We start from the raw sequence: 14,710 nt of genomic DNA on the forward strand, positions 1-14,710 counted from the left end.
TGCATTCTTTTGGGGAAATATCCATTGGTAAGGGTACTGTACTGTAACTCTGCCTGCAGCTCAGAGGGCCACTGGGCATCATACATCAAGCATAACAGAATAAATTGGGATACTTTTGCAAATGAACCTGCATGGAAGGAAAAATGTATTTCAGATGGTAGGCCTACAGTTACAGTCTAAATCCCATTAGGGAGATTTTAGGTATGTGTCACAGCATAGAAATATGCTGCATGAAGAGAAAACATTTCTAAAGGCACGCTGAGATGCAGTATAAGCCTGCTTTCCAAAAGCTAAGAAGTCACCTCCCAGTCTCCAGGGGAATGCATTATCAAAAAGTTCCACATGTATAAGGAGGAGCTAAAACTGCATGTTCGAGGTTTATGAGATCAACAAGATATCATCATCAAAGGATAATATTTCTACCACACTCACAGTGCTACCCTGCCATTAGCATCTAAAAATGTAAAACCAAATCACAAAAATGTAAACACTGTTGTGCTTCTCATTGATCAATGTTGGCCAGTAATTGCCCAGCTTCATTTCTTTCCACACAAAGAAAAATATTTTCTGTGGTCAAAACTGTGTTCAGTATGCGATAAGGACTAAAACTGGTTTGAAACCCTGCACTGATGCCTCTTATCACACAAATCTTTATGTTTTATGCTACCTTGTAAGTGATGACACATGAAATCTCACAATATCCCTCATATAGGATTTATCACTGTGTCCCAGCCCTGAATTTTCTTATGGTTTTGTGATCTGTATGTACCACTACCTGAAAAACTACGAGACACCTGTAGTTATTACTCTTGCAGGGCAGTGGAAAGGCAAAGTTTTCAAACAGGGAAAAGGAATAAATGTATATCATTCCCTGTCTTTACAACTCAGAACAACTTCCACCAGAAAAACAGTCTTGCATTTTCCTGTCTATCTCACATCTCCTCCAGAACTGTTCAAGTTGTTACACATCTCAAATACATCCAGAAAATTAAGGCTGGAACATGTAGACTTCCATTAACTAAGACTGAAATAAGCTTCACTAACAACAAGACTTTTAGCTAATGTAGCTGTAACAGCCATTAGGCAAGAAGACCCCCACCCCAAAAGAGGCATCTTTTCCCTGACTTTTTTCTCTTCAAGCACATGATTTTGTTTCTCTTCAAGCACATGAGCTCCACAGCTCCCAGAACCTGCAGAAAACAAAAAGTGGAAACTATGATGTTGCTTATGCATTCAAACTTCCCTTTAACATCTTCCAGTTGCCACATTTCACTTTATTTACTCCAGCAGGAAAATAAATAAATAAATAAATACTGGTTAATACTTAGCATAGCAGAGGTTTGTAGAAAGGCTCTTCAGTCTTCAGAAAAACTTTGCTATAACCTAAATATAGATGCTATAGACCAGTGACTTGGGCAGAATAATTATATGACTGAAAACTCAGGAAGGGTCCAAATTTAAGTAAGGAAATATGTAGCAGCTGTATTTCAACTGCACAATAACAAACTTTTTTTCAATGACAAAGACCCTTTTTGTGCATTTTGCCATTTCCTGAACAACCTTTCAGAAGAGACAGGAAGCCTGGCCATGAGACTGGGCAGTTCCTCTGACACTGGAAAGAATGAAGAATCGCGTTCATTATTATTTTAAGTTATACTACCACACCAGAATTTCATTTTTGTGGGTATATGTATATGCACAATAACGTGAACCAGCTTCTATAAACTTTTATTGAAAATGCCTCTGAAATATTCCGATTTAAATCATGCAGTAAAATAAAATGTTGCCAGCAAGCCTGCTTTCTCCCTTTCTCACACAGAAACACACCCCAAAGACACCAACACAGCAAGAGGAGTGACTGTAACCTCAATAGCATGCTGTGTTGGAGTGGAAAAAAGGGCGAGACTGTATGAGAGATGAAGTTCTGCACTGTGTCATAAGCACCAACTCTAAGACAGAAAGCAGCAGAGTGAAAGGTAGAAAGGCTATTCCCATTCTTAGAATGTCTGGGATCACTTAAAAGAATTATTAATTCTTCTCATCCTTTTACTCAATCATATTTGAGTATGCCAATTTGGAAGCATATGTTACAGTATCACAATTCACCAATAGAGGGGAAAAAAGAAGGGGGGGAAGGGGATGGGGAAATTTCTCCAGCTGTTTATTCATAACTGCTCCCTGACTGACAGCTCCTGCTCAGGAGCTGGCAAAGCCTCCTGGAGGCATGCCTGCAGCCCAGCGTGCTCCAGCCCTGCTCTGCTAGGAGAGGCCACTTGTGCAACTCCAGTAATGTGAGTTACCAGAATTCAGCCCTGTAACAGGGAGAACTGACAATTACACTGATCATTATTTTTCCGGTCTCATCCAAATAAATGTATTTTTACTTTAGTAAGCATTTACATATGGTGAGTGTCAATTATCTGATCCCATCTCTTCCAGTGCTAAGCATTACTTAGTGAATCTTTGAGGGCAAGTTGCTGTGACAGAGCGGAACATGTGTTTCAGTCACCAAATACTTCTGTTTGTGGTTGCTTTGCTCTGATTTTTAAATTTTATTTTGCCTTTTTTCTTCTCAACCTCTTTTCTGTTTACATTACTTCGCATGTGAAAACTGGCAAGACGTACAAGGTGAGCTGCACAGATACAGGTTTACTCAAGAGCAACCACAAGGTTAATCCTCAAGTACGTAGCAGCCCAAATCCTGTCACACACTTTCAAAAGGAAGAATTGGTGACATTCCCAGTAAGGCTTCTCTGCAAGGACCCCAATAGGAAAAAGTGCCAATTAAGACCAAGTGCAATAAGTGCAGTAGGCTATGTGGATAGATACCTGCCTGCAGGCAGCCAGACAGCAGAAATTCACCCCTCAGTGGGTGGATGCTAGGTGACCTACATTACCTCACAACAAGCAGGATGCTGCTTGTCTCAACCTCATCTGCCCAGAAGTGAGACATCTCCCAGCGATGACAGGCAAGCATCTCCTTGCAACACAAGGCAAGGCAGCTTCCTGTGCCCATCACCAGCCCTGAATGCCTCTCTGGGTGGCACAGGGACAGCCCAGTGCCTGCCACTCTCCTGTAACACAGTGACATTTCAGTAAGGTGAGCCCTGTCCAGCTCAGCTGAAGCAGATTTGGGTCCTGCAGTGTCCTGCTCCCAGAAGCCAGGAGCAGTTGCTCTCCTTGCTTCTATACAGCAGCCTTGGAAAATTCTGAAGGCTTCTGGTGACCTGTGTTCAGTTGGTTCAGCATTTGAGCATTTTTAGGCATTTATTTTGCTGTGTTAGAGCTATGGAATGTGTTGCTGAAATCCATTCCAAAAGATGTCATGAAGGCACTATCAAGGAGCTCTTGTGTTCTGCTTATTTTATTTTATTTTTTTCTTTCTAAATGTTTCATTCAATCTCCTATTCCAAAATACCTAAAGCCATACTGTAGACTAACATGGAACTTTTAAGGTAAATTAAGTAGGCTTTTTTATTCCAATAATACTGCTTTTCTAATCACTGGACTAATGGTTTTCATTGCATTCCTTTAGCTTAAAAAATTATTTTAAAGAGAGGAAAAAATAGCTTGCTCCAGGCTCAGTATTGTATGCCAAATTTCAGTCGGCAGTGAATTTTAATGGCAGTGTTATAAACCCTTGAAAGCAAAAATTTATAATGGAAACACTGACACAGTAACTATAGCTAGCAGCACAGGTGACACCCCTATAATATATTAGTTCTCCTAGTTAACCTGTTCCTAGGAGCCTGAGTTTTTCTGCATTTTGAAACCTCACGTAAAAAAGATTTCTGTACTTGTATTCACTCCATCTGAAGTCAAATTCTTTCCATACATACAGCAGCCATTCCCACTTTGCTCAGAAACCAAAGTACCTGATCAGTAGGATGCCCCTCTTTTTCAGCAGGCTAACTACTTGGGAGAGTACAGACAATAGGAGGACCCTTCTATGGCAAGTGGGCAAGGAAAGAGAGAACAAGAATAAATATACACTTTAAAGCATATAAAAAATGATAGGCGCTGAAGGACATGGAAAAGAAAAATGGATGCTAAAAGAAAGAAATCATAGCTAAGTACAGGCAGCAGAAAAAATCTGTGTTGATAGAAGAGCAGGAAAAGTACACTAGAGAGCAGCAGCTCAGGAGAAAACAGCAAGGAGACAAATAGGGAACTGGAACAGAGAAGGAAGACAAAGTATTTTTAATACAAGCTCACACAAATGCACTACATAGACAAAAATGAGAGGACAAGCAGCATACAAAGAAGAAGCTGACTCAAAAGAGCCTACCGCTGACGTCCTACTGGGTTCTGTGTTTTGTTTAAGTGTAATTCCCTGGCAAAAGTCCAAAAATTCTGTCAATGCCGGGAAAAGAGGTGACCAAAACATTTCACACATTCAGCTGAAGTCAAGCAGCTGCTTGTTTTGGGGCATGTCCTGAAATTAATTAAAGGACTTTTTCTTTTTTTTTCTAATCTGCCTATCTTGACTACAAGAAAACATCACCTACATTTCAGACTACATGTTAACAAATAATGCCATCATCTGAAATGACCATTGAAATGAAACGTGATGCAAAAGTGCTTTCAAAACAAAAATAGAGAGATACACAATTAATCAAAACACTCTACTGCCTCATGAGTCATTTTCTGAACATATGCTCACAGGAAAATATAGCACATGAAACTGAAGTCCCAGATGCTTACAGGTAAGTATAACATTTTAAGCCGTGTAGGAGAAGATGTTGTTTTGTTGTTGTTGTTTTGTTTCTTAATAAACACCATATGAACAAAAGAACAACAAATATATTGGAATTCGGACCAAGAAGAGAAGTGTGAGTGATCTGAAGACATTGAGTCTGCTCTGGGAATGTGACTGCAAAGGACAACAAAGGCAAGCTCCATCTGCATGATGAGCCTCCACATTCCAGCTATTTTCATATACCTGCCAGAGCTGTGGAAGACCTCTACTTCAATCCGAAGTCTTTTCTCTTTCCATAACCTGAATTAATGAAGCATTATTTTAAGAAGAAGAATCCTCTCCACTGCACCCCAAAAAACAAAACCACCACATTCTCTGTAAGGACATGTTATTCTTCAGTTAATAGCAACAGCAGCATGCCAGGCCCAGCAGTTATTTGCAACAGTAATTCCCCAGCAGCCCTGAAGCTCTCTCCCAGTGCCACTGGAGTCTCCTTGTCGTGCCCATCCCATGCTCCCCTCACAATGGCCCTTCTGGTTTGAGGCAAGTCCTGCAGAGCAGTAAGCAGGTCAAGCAGTAAGGATGGAGAAAGACTGTATGAATTCTCTTTAAAAAAAAAGAAAACTGGTAAATTTTGTCTGTACTCGGCAGAAATACTAGATGACAGTAAAATGATCTTATTTAATCACTGGAAAAATAAATGGCACACAGGTTTCTGCTGGTGTGCTACTGTAACATTTGGCACAATCTCGTTGGTAGGATTGTGTCTTGCTGATGGATTAATGAACTCTCCAAGAGAAATGAAGAGATGAATGTGTAATAAGCAAGCAGCCTGCAATGACAGCTACTGCGAGCGAAGGCTCCATGTCTCACCTCTGTTTGTCAGTACTGAGCACTCGACATACGAGAAACCGTGAATGGAACAAAGCCAGAATGCAACTTTTAAGGTTGAAAAAATTAATTTATAACAACCAGTCTTCATCCAACCAATTAAATAAGCTACATATAAATATAAAATATATATAAATAAAATGAATGGATACATGAAACATGTTTCATAGACATATGCATTCATATAAAATGAAAAAATATCTTATATATATGTGAATAAACACAAAATTAATCTCAGAAGACAAAAAAAAAAAACAAAAATAAAACAGAATAGACCAAAAGAACCTTGTAAAAAAAATCCTCTTCCCATCTTTCTTTAAACAAGAGCTTTTAGACTTAAGAATTCTTTAAACCACTTTAGATCTGTGTTTCAAGCTTTAAAATTAATATAACGTATTTTATAAGAAACTATAAAGACAAGATTATATGCTTCCCACACAAGGCTGAGCAGCTAATTATATTCTAACAGTTTGCCTAGGCAAATAAATAGCACTTCATTAAACAATAAATATTGAATGTTGGTTCTAATGGGATACTTTTTCTTTATTATCTATTTATGAATTTTGTTAACTTATCAAAAATAATGTATTCTAAAACAAAATGAAGAATTCTAACATTTCCAAAAGTTTCTTAGTTAAAGTAAGGAGAGTGCTCTACAGTTCTTCAGTCTATCCTAGAATATATGAGCAAACTCAAGGCTGCCTATTAAGACTTTAAAAATAAAGGAAAAATACAGAAGTATTTCTGAAAGAATGAGGAAGATATATTTCAATTCTTGCCTCTTCTAAACCATTCAAAGACAAGAAGCTCCCATAAATCTCACAGTCAGTTGTTCACAGAATGTGGAAAGACATGGATTGGATCTTTCCTCAACTAAACCTGCTCACTCCCATCTAAAGCAGTGTTTTCTATTACTATCAGTGGGAAAAAAAAAAAAAAGTTTTAAAAAATACAGAAGTAGCACACACACAAAAAAAGTTCTATTCTCCTTCTGAAGTATTGGCATTTCCAGGACTTCCAAAACATGTGCTTCAGCTGTGGTTTGTGTGTATTCTCCTTTTGGGAGGATGCTGAAGGCACTGCAGCTGAAGCCAGCCAGTCCTAACACAGAGAGCTGGGGTGGGTATTCCCTCAGCTCATCTCCTCCCTACAGCTGCCCACCCAGGGTTACTGAGTACACTGTCTAAGTATAAGGCTGCTGAGAACAAAAAAGCACTGCTTTGGGTTTGTTCTGCTCTGATGAGCTGTGATGAAGGAGAAACACAGGGAGAGTTTCCACTGAGAAGGGAATCTCTTAGGATAGTAAGGGCTAACAGCAGCGAGCATTAACCACCTGACTTTCAGCCCAGCTGGGACAGTGAGCTGACTGCACGAGGCACACAGTGATAGCAGGGCATGACACTATGGTAACAGCATGCAGATGCAAACACAGAGGCAAGAGGACTGTGACTTTAACCAATTATTTGCTCCAACCAGATACATGGAAGACATACAAACAAGTATCTCTAAAATAATAAGCTAGGGCAAAATAATAACACACAACCACAGCCGTAAGAGGCCTGAAATAGCAGCCTTATTTGCTCTTGTGACTAGCATATAGAACAGCGAACATAATTTTAAACATAAGACATAAAATAATTATGATCAGGTTGTTTGATCTTTTACTACAAAAACCTTCCGTATGCGTGCACCAAGGGATAACAGCAGCAGGTAAAGCAAGGTAAAGACATAACACCGCAATGAAAATAGGATGTAGAAGATCCATGGACTATATATATATTATTTCTTGAACAGCAATGACTGATTCAAAGCAATGCAGGGCAGCGGGAGTGGGTAGGAATAAGAAGCACAGGGATTATTTGTAGCATTTTATTTTCTGTTGGTGTAAAGTTTGAGAACTTCAGTAATAACTCTAAATGAGAACGATGCAGTAAACTCAGCGCACACTGTTAAAGAAAAAAAGTTTAAATCATTCTCTATTTAACAACAGTAAGCCCAGTTCTACGGTCTTCGTTCCACAGTGTTCTACGGTTCTACAATGAAAGAGGACCCTGATCTTAGATTCACACAGATCATTGCAGTAAGAAAAACAATGTAGGGCAGGGAGAAAATTTTTCAGCAAGTTTTTTGCCTACTTAAAATCATTTAACCATACACCACATGTTCAAAAGTAGACATACCTTGAGATATCTCATTCACTTTTTTTCTTCATCTCCTATTACTTAAAGATTCCTGTTCTATTCCTTTTTCCTTTTTTAAGGGCAGCAGCTGGCTCAGAACATTTACCTGCTTTACGTACTTTAAATCCTCATCACAACTGACCAGCTAGTATAAGGGTACTAACTTCAGCACAGCATGGCATCAACTAGCTGCAAGATGTCTTCATTTTGCAGTAGTTCATTTAAGCATATATATATGCTCAAATAAATATATATATATATATATATATATTTACTTAAATGATAAATTATATATATATATATATATATATAATGTCTGTACATAAGTCTTAATCTCTTCCATTAAGCCCACTAGGAAAAGCAAAGGACTTAACAGAAAGAAATTAAGATTCAGGAGTAATGTCTTTTCTCAAAAATACACATCAACTTCTTGTGTTGTGTTGTTGTACAACAACAGTGTACAAACAATATCAAAACTCAGAGCCTCCCAGTAATGTCCAGAGATCCATAGCTTCAGCTAAATTCTGGGGTGACTTCCTCTCTTCTGTTTCCTTTAGCCTTTAAATTTTTACTTCCTTGCTTCCCTGACAGGTCCAGAGCAAGCAGCTGAACACATAGAGGCCTGGCCTTTTCTTCATAGTAATAATTTATTATTTGCCAGTTTTCAGTTTCAGCCAATGTGCCAACTCATAAACTAGTCAATTAAAATGATATTTTAAGTGAGATATCATAAAAAAAGAAACAAAACAACCATATGTTACTTCTGTAAAAACAAGCCACATTATATGAACTGTAGTTTCCTCCTACAGTCAACAGTATGATTTTGGGGGAAAAAAAAGAAAAAAAAAAAAAGAGCTTCCAGTATTTCTGGACTGAGTTCTGCATCTGTGTAAGTGAACTACTTAGCATCTCCAGTTTTGTCATCCAGACACATCTTCTAACTCACAATTCTGTTATTCAGAAACACAGAGTTCCCATTTTTATATCTATTCATTTACTCAGTGGCGTATGTGTTTACATGAGGTCTAAACTGAAGCCTGCTGGGCAAACTTCCTGGTTTCTCTCCTTCTACCCTTCTGAGCAGGATGACAGATTACCTTTTCTTCTCGCTTCTCTTGCCCAACTCTTATTTCACAACTCATGCAATATATTGGCCAACAGTGTTCCAAGATCATCTGGACATTCTTCCAAAATTGCCCTGATTTGAATCAGTGAAGCCTGCTGATTTTTACCAGTTATTCAAATGGTGTTCTTGAAATCTTATATCTGAGCAGACAAATTTGCTGAACAGCCACTCCCTTGCTTGGACCTTGCCTTCACATGGTAGCATCTACAACACTGACTACTGATGTGTCACTAGCACAGCTACCAAGTGGTACAGAATAAGGCAACGAAGCTGAACACAAATGTGAGGTCTTAACTAGAGAAAAAATAAAAACACTGAAGAGCACAAGCATTTTATTTTCCTAGCTTACAAGTGGTCAGATTTAGCATACTTAGAGAAGCACTGTATCTCAGTCCCACTGGCTGCATTTTAGAAAAAAAAAAGGACTATGGAAAAAATACTCGCTTTTGATGAGTGGTTTACATATCTGAAAATAAGAACAGATTGTTGCATAACTACACGCTTCCTTTAAAATCAAAGGACAGTTGGTTTTTGCTAGTTTGTTGCTGCTGTTTTGTGATGGTGCTTTTTTGTGATTTTTTTGTTTTGGGTTTTTTTTTCCCCCTCAAATACAGTGATCCCACAACAGTTGTGTATACATTAAGAACCTGCAATTCTGGACAGCATGCCCTTCCACAGAGCTGTTAGAATATCACAACGGAAGTTCTCAATTATCCCACTTAACATACATCGTTCCTACTGGAAGAACAACACAATCCACAGACTGGCCATGAATTACATTTATATTAAAAATACAGTATCCTGCATTTTACGAGCTAAACTAAAACAGATGTAATTAAAGCCTTTGAAAGTAATTTTGGCAAGTGCTTCATTTATATCTACAGCTAAAGCAGATACTTTCTCAAGCATTTTTGCCAAATTTGAGTAATTCTCCTGCTCTGTATTTTAATTACTACATATGCTTTCCTGTTACAGTTCAGAATATCCATTACACACTTGAACAGTCAACACCATGAGAAAATGTGTTTTTCTTTTTAAGCCTAGCGATGTTTCAAATCATTGGAGTGATACTGGCAGAGCACTGCAGCTTGCAGATGCTTTTGATATATACTGCTATAGATAGTCTGCACATACGCACACACACCCATGACCTGCATCTGACCTTGGCTGCAGCAATACACTGTGAATCCAGAGCTGTCTTACAGATCTAAGGGAAGATACACAGCATCGTGCTCAAGTCAATGTTATGTCTAAATACCGCAGCAATTCTTCCCCTAGTATGGCACCTAAATTAAAGCCAATTTCAATAAACATTTGCTTCTCAAAAAGACTGACTTGTTTGGTTTCAGATTCCTTGTACCCTTCTATCCCTTCTGTGCAAGCACGCATAAAGCAACCTTGCAGAGAACATACAGCGTGGTTCCATATCAGTATCCTCAGAGAATCACAGCCTCTCAGTTTATGGGGTGATTGTTCAGAGATCGGTATCAGTTCCTCTTTGGCTCAAGAACCCATAGCAGAAAATGGGATGGAGAGATGACTCTGTCTAGGACAAGTGTGTGCTACAAGTTTCAGTCTGCTTGTGAAATAAAATTGGGGAATTTTAAGTTAAAAAAAAAAAAAAAAAAAAAAAAAAAAAAAAAAAAAAAAAAAAGTAAACCACTGCAATCCACCTATACATTGCTTGGCTTAAGAGCAGAGCTACCTGCCTGGGCAGACAGATGAAAAGTGTTAGTGGAATTGGAGCTTTATTTCATTACATTTGGTGAGGTCCTCCTGCAAAAACAGCCTTGTTCTTCCGCTTGGCTTTGTAGACTACAATGCACAAAGAAATCTGCTCTAAACATATATACCACATACTGGAGGTATGTGTGTATTCGAGTCTATGGTTAGCACCAAAAGTTCAGTGAGCAAGTTCCCCTCAAAGTAAACCAACAATGTCTAGACCAACTGCTTCCGTCAGTCCAGGTTTCAAGTAAAAAGGAACAGCTGCAGGCAAGAGAAGGCGATCACAGCTGCTTTAAAACTTAAAGTAAATTAAGTGGGAGGATTTGCAGATAAAAATGAAGTGTATTTAAAGTAGCAGCTCTTGAGTACTGAAAGTCTGCAACATTTTAAACAGTAAAATGCATACCTTATGCATAACTATAGACCTGAGTCTCCTCTCAGTTGCATAAGTGAAACTTTGAACCTAGTTCAGAAAAATCAGTAGAAATATCTGTTATATCTCTGTGCATTTGAAAAAGTAGAACTCAGCAAAAAACTCTTCTCTAAGAGGAAAACTATTCTTTACATGTTAGCTACTAAAAATTAGACAATCACAAAAAGAGGTATAGTCATGGTTTTTAACGGCACTCCATATCATTTCCACATACATTCTATCATCACTAACACTGGAAATTTCATCTTAATCCGGATAAGATTCAAGAGAACCGCATGTGATAATCTGAATTACTTCATTGTTACCTTAATGTAGAGAACATACAAAGGAGCTAATCCATTCTAGTTTTTGTCCTATGAACAAACAGAATAACATGCCTTTCTACTCAGTGTCAATATTATGGCTTCCTTTAGGAGCAACCTTAAAAAAATACATGAATATTTTATACCAGTTTCAGTGGGATGTTTCAGTAAGAACTGACAAAAACAGTGAAAACAGAAAGGTCCATCTAGAATGTGAGAGCTATTCCAAGTGAGTCCAAAATTACAGAATCACAGAATGATCCGGGTTGGAAGGGACCTCAAGGATCATGATGTTCCAACCCCCCTGCCTGGCAGGGCAACCAAACTTCAACTAAACCTGCAACTCTGTCCTCAAAGAAAAAAGGTTTATATCAGGTGCACATTAGGGAAACTCTAAGAAGCCAGGACTCTTGCTCTCTGATGCGGACCCTTATTTTTATTCTGTTTTCTCCTCAGAAGAAACAAGTGTGGTCATCACATTGCTTTTTGGTGTATGCCCTTGGCCATGGTACAAAACTGGCATTTACCAGCACTCTGCAGGTGAAAAGATTATTATTCTGTGTAAGTTATACAACACAGGAGCTCAGCATTTCTTTCCCACTGAAAAGCTATTTGAGTGTTCCCACATCTGTATGCTACATGGCTTGCTCCAGCCAGGGGAGGCAAAACATTGCTGATATTTCAATAAATCTTATCTTTTAATGACTGGGATCAGAGGAAGGGCATGGCCATGAGGCAGCTTGAAGCAGGCCTAATCTCTGGCATGGGTGAACCCACCAAGCTGCAGCACTGCCACCAACATCACTTCCCCCACCTGTAATCTGCCCCCCAAGGGTGGTCAGCAGGGAAATTGAATTGAGTGAGGAAGTTTCTTACTGTGACACTTCTGTCACGGGCAGTCTCTCCCCCCATACATCACCATGCACCATGGCTAATGCCAGTAAAGAAAAGTAGGAATAACCTCCATCAGACAACAGCAATACAAATGTGCCAACAAGGTCATATTCCTACTCTATCCCACTTGGACCATGGCAAAATTCCTACTTCTGGGTTTCCAGAATGCTGGTTTTCAGAGGTCTGCCAGTTCAGTAGTTTGCCTCTGCCTGAAGACATCCCAATGTGAAGCACTGCTCTGTCTTCAGCTGATGGCCACAGCCAGGTCATCACCTTTTAATAGACATTTTGAACATCCTCCAGTTCACTCCTCATATTGACTACTGCTGCATGTGGTTTTGGGCATCACATTATAAGACATAAATCTTAGAGTGTGCAAAGGAGGGCTCCAAAGATGGTTAATGGCTTAGAATGCAAGACACACGAGGAGCAGTCGAGGTTCCTTTGCTGGGTCAGTTCAGAGAAGAGGGAAGTGAGGAAAGCCCTCACAGCAGCCTGCAGCTTTCTGAAGGATGCAGAAGGTCAGGTGCTGATCTCTCTAATAGTGACAGGATGTACAGAACTGCATCGGGGTTGGGTCAGGCTGGACGTTCAAGACAGGTTCTCAATCAGAGGTGGTCAGGCTTCAGAACAGGCTCATCAGGGCAGTGGTCATAGCCCCAGGCTGCCAGAACTCCAAAAGCATTTGAACAATGCTCTTAGAATTCTGGGTGGTCCTGTGTAGAACCAGGAGCTGGACCCTATGATCCCTATGGGCACTTTCCCACTCAGGACATTCTATGATTCTACACCAACTAAATGCAACACATCTCAGCACGAGGGCACATCTCAGAGGCTCAGATCAACCCATCAAATCACTCAGGGCAGCAATATACAGGGGTGCATTCCCTAAGGCAACCTTCAGCTTCCTTACAGAGATAAGCTACCACCTTCTTTGCTTCCTTAAGAAAAAAAAAAAAAAAAAAAAATCACAACTATTTACACTTAGCTCAACTTCTTCTCATAAGAAAGCCTGCATGCTAATTGTGATTCATAAATAAAGAATAATAAAAATAAAGTTGTGTCTTAAACTATCCAGTCTGGTTTACAGCTAACTAATGCAGCAAGAATCAGTCACTCCCAAGCATGTGGAGAAGAGGCAGCCAACCCATGGAGAGCCGGGACAGGGAGAGGGCCATCCTCCCCAGGACATCTGTGCAATGGGACTCCTTACAAGTTAAGGGCTAATGTGTTTTGCCAGCGGAGGCAACTGGAGCCAGGAGGATTACAGTCACTTTTGTGGGGCCTGGGAAGGTGGAGAGGGAGGTCAGGCACCGGGGGCATATTTGCACAAACAGCCAGACACGCACAAAAAAAAGCAATTCTGATCCTTGCCTAGGCAAAACAGCAGCAGCATTCGTTCAGCTGTGAATTTATTGCGTGGGAGTTGCTACAGCTCTCTCAGGGAGACTTTTTTTTTTTTTTTTTTGCCTACACTGGGTTTTCTGTCTGGTGTGTTTTTTATTAACTCCTGGAACATGTCTGCAAGAGGAGGTGGGTGGGGGCTGGGGAAGTGACAAAGGATGTTTTTAGCAGACTGGCATTTCACAAGTTAAACTGACTTTTCTGAAGTACTCATCACTGTAGACTGCTTAATAATGTGTAGAAAACGGAGAAAAAAAAAATGAGATAAGCCCATCAATCCCCATTAAATTTGACCGAACAGTTTAAAGGATGGCCTGTCAGTTTTCAAATGCTCTAAGACAAAAAGACTCTTGTTACTGAAGTCTCTAATACCAGGGTCCATTCTGGATGTCAGAATACTTGAGCCCATAGCTAGAGTGAAGATGACAAATTAAAGACCAGTGCAGAAGTCACTGAACATAAAATCAACACGATAAAATTAGTTCCACGTTCCTGTTTGTAATCCACTCCAAATATTCTACAGCTGAAAAAATGAACCAAAGTCTAGCTACAACCCTGGAAAAACACAGCTAAGGGTACAACTGAGACATGTCAGGCCAAAAATGTCAAAATATCATCTTTCTGAATACTCCCAATAACTGAGTCCTCTCTTCAGTATCTGTGATGGAAACAGATGCTTATCTTTCAAAAACTTTACAGGAATTTAACCAGGAGTACAAGCCACAGATGCATGGAAGAGAACAAACCTAAACTAGAAACTTCCATGCCAGAAATCACCAGAACCAAGTTATTTGTCTTCCAAGCAGTTCTGGTTATTTAGTTTACCTAACACCTCTTGCACTTTCACGTGCTGTATTTTCAATGGGAGTCACTACTTGCTGCCAGTACAAAAGCTATTGTTCCCATTAGGATAAGCAAGACTAGTTTTAAAGATAAGGCTTCTTATAATTTCTGAAACTAATGCTCGCTGTGCCTCTTGAAGGCAATTCTGTTTTAGTCATTTTCCATGTATCTGGAGGCCCAGTTGATTCCAGAATCCAAGATTTTCCCCAA

The 14,710-nt window shown here is 39.5% G+C and overlaps 1 long non-coding RNA gene across 10 annotated transcripts in view; it reads right to left on the reverse strand.

The window, feature by feature from the left end:
- LOC107309733 (uncharacterized) overlaps window positions 1–14,710 on the reverse strand; it is a 237,197-nt gene that overhangs the window by 139,739 nt on the left and 82,748 nt on the right. The gene's annotated exons all lie outside the window — the stretch shown is intronic.

The sequence above is a fragment of the Coturnix japonica genome, chromosome 2, assembly GCF_054131305.1.
Source record: "Coturnix japonica strain WE chromosome 2, WE-NBRP24, whole genome shotgun sequence".
NCBI classification, from domain to species: domain Eukaryota; kingdom Metazoa; phylum Chordata; class Aves; order Galliformes; family Phasianidae; genus Coturnix; species Coturnix japonica.